Source organism: Oncorhynchus nerka, unplaced genomic scaffold (assembly GCF_034236695.1).
Source record: "Oncorhynchus nerka isolate Pitt River unplaced genomic scaffold, Oner_Uvic_2.0 unplaced_scaffold_1000, whole genome shotgun sequence".
NCBI lineage: Eukaryota > Metazoa > Chordata > Actinopteri > Salmoniformes > Salmonidae > Oncorhynchus > Oncorhynchus nerka.
Window position 1 is genome coordinate 3,351 of NW_027040303.1, and position 3,071 is coordinate 6,421.

General features: G+C 41.7%; 1 long non-coding RNA gene across 1 annotated transcript in view; it reads right to left on the reverse strand.

The window, feature by feature from the left end:
- LOC135570300 (uncharacterized) overlaps positions 1 to 1,380 on the reverse strand; it is a 4,281-nt gene extending 2,901 nt beyond the window's left edge. The window contains exon 1 of the long non-coding RNA XR_010463509.1: positions 1,153 to 1,380. This is a non-coding gene — a long non-coding RNA (uncharacterized LOC135570300). The remainder of the gene's footprint in view (positions 1 to 1,152) is intronic.
- Positions 1,381 to 3,071: the final 1,691 nt, after the last annotated feature.

Genomic DNA, 3,071 nt, shown 5'->3' on the forward strand with positions numbered 1-3,071 from the left:
GGATACACCTGAACTCACACACACACACACACACACACACAGCGAATGTTTGTCTGTGTGTGTGTGTGTGTGTGTATGTTTGTGAGTCCAGCGTGTGTGTAAGTCCTGTGTGTGTGTGTGTGTCCAGTGTGTGAGTGTGTGTCCAGTGTGTGTCTGTGTGTGTGTCTATCCAGTGTGTGTGTGTCCAGTGTGTGTGTGTGTGTGTGAGTCCATTGTGTGTGAGTCCAGTGTGTGTCCAGTGTGTGTGTGTGTCCAGTGTGTATCCAGTGTGTGTCCAATGCTTGTATGTGTGTGTGTGTGTGTGTGTTTGTGTGTACTGTGTGTGTGTGTGTGAGCCCAGCGTTTGTGTAAGTCCTGTGTGTGTGTGTGTGTCCTGTGTGTGTGTGTGTGTGTGTGTGTTTCCAGTGTGTGTGTGTCCAGTGTGTGTGTATCCAGTGTGTGTTTGTGTGTGTTTGTGTGTGTGTGTGTGTGTGTGTGAGTTCAGTGTGTGTGTGTGTGTGTGTGTGTGTCCAGTGTGTGTGTGTGTGTGTGTGTGTGTGTGTGTGTGTGTGTGTGTATCCAGTGTGTGTTTGTCCAGTGTGTGTCTGCGTGAGTCCAGTGTGTCCAGTGTGTGTCTGTGTGTGTGTGTATCCACTGTGTGTGTGTCCAGTGTGTGTGTGAGTCCAGTGTGTGTATCCAGTGTGTGTCCAATGCTTGTATGTGTGTGTGTGTGTGTGTGTGTGTGTCCTGTGTGTGTGTGTGTTTCCAGTGTGTGTCCAGTGAGTGTGTGTCCAGTGTGTGTGTATCCAGTGTGTGTTTGTCCAGTGTGTGTGTGTGTGTGTGTGTGTCCAGTGTGTGTCCAGTGTGTGTGTGTCCTGTGTGTGAGTGTCCAGTGTGCGTGTCCTGTGTGTGTGTCCAGAGTGTGTGTCATTGAGCACACAATTTGGACCAACACACTGAACTCACACACACACACTGAACACTGAACTCACACTCACACACAGGACACACACACACTGGACACACACACACACACTGGACACACACACACACTGGACACACAAACACAGTCAGCATATAACTTTGTCCAAGTGGTGGTCAGAATGTTTGTCTTAACCAGCCTGATAAGTCCAACATGTCTGATATGAACATTGACATAAACCCTCTACATACTTGAGTTTCTCCAGTCTGCAGTGTGGATCCTCCAGTCCAGCAGAGAGCAGTCTGACTCCTGAGTCTCCTGGGTGATTGTAGCTCAGGTCCAGCTCTCTCAGGTGTGAGGGGTTTGACCTCAGAGCTGAGACCAGAGAAGCACAGCCTTCCTCTGTGACTAGACAGCCTGACAGCCTGCAAAGAGTCAAATCATATTAAAATCACACTGATATTCTCTGGTGGTGAAAATAGTGGCAGAATATTTTTTCACATATTCAGATATATCAGTGTCCTGAATCCTTCCATATATATTTATAAATGAATGTTTCATTATTAGAATTAACAAATGATCATATAGCATATATTGAACTGAAACCTGACATGAATGTATCATTAATATAAATGATCAAAGTTTTGCCTGCAGATAGAAACATGTATAGTACAAATATTATAGTAGACTGACCAGACCAGTTTAAAAAGCAGTATCAGTCAGAAGACAGACAGTGAGGTATCAGATGTAGATTGTATTGAGTATACAGTCCACACCATATCTATTTAGACAGTGAGGTATCAGATTTAGATTGTATTGAGTATACAGTCCACACCATATCTATTTAGACAGTGAGGTATCAGATTTAGATTGTATTGAGTATACAGTCCACACCATATCTATTTAGACAGTGAGGTATCAGATTTAGATTGTATTGAGTATACAGTCCACACCATATCTATTTAGACAGTGAGGAATCAGATTTAGATTGTATTGAGTATACAGTCCACACCATATCTATTTAGACAGTGAGGTATCAGATTTAGATTGTATTGAGTAAACAGTCCACAATATATATTATACTGACCTCAAACACATCCAAAATATTATCACTTTTTCAAATGGGAGAACTAGATACATAAAGTGCTTTCATTTATAAACAGTAAAATATATATGTATGAAAATACCTTTAAATAAAAGGTGACATTCTGTACTGTCTCCCAATTTGAAACATTCTGTCTCAAATCCAAAATGCTTGTGCATAGCACCAAATGTAAAACTGTAAGCTTCACTGTCCAAACACATATGGTGTGGACTATGTGTGTCTGGTAAACACATGTGGATCTGGTGAACAGTTATCACTTGTTGACCAACTACAGGAATACTGACCTCAGAGTCTCCAGTTTACAGTGGGGATTCCCCAGTCCAGCAGAGAGCAGCTTCACTCCTGAATCCTTCAGGTCATTGTTACTCAGATCCAGCTCTCTCAGGTGTGAGGGGTTTGAACTGAGAACTGAGGCCAACACTTTACAGGATGTGTCTGTGAGTTTACAGCCAGTGAGTCTGAAACACAGAAGAAATACAATGACAGACAGGATGTATTAAAATATTTCGCTTAGCTTTCTCTGCTTACACTGTAACCTGTGCACAAATAACGTGTTGGGTTTAGCCTCAGACCAGAGAGGCACAGCCTAGAAATGACACATTTTCCAAGTATTGCTTGTAGATAGAAAGATGCATATTAACAAATATTATAGTAGACTGACCAGACCAGTTTAAAAATCAGTATCAGTCAGAAGACAGACAGTGAGGTATCAGATTTAGATTGTATTGAGTATACAGTCCACACCATATCTATTTAGACAGTGAGGTATCAGATTTAGATTGTATTGAGTATACAGTCCACACCATATCTATTTAGACAGTGAGGTATCAGATTTAGATTGTATTGAGTATACAGTCCACACCATATCTATTTTGACAGTGAAGCTAACATTTTAAATGAGAGGCTACAACAAAACATGCTAACCTCTCACCATTACCAATAACAGAGGCTACAACAAAACATGCTAACCTCTCACCATTACCAATAACAGACTACAACAAAACATGCTAACCTCTCACCATTACCAATAACAGAGGCTACAACAAAACATGCTAACCTCTCACC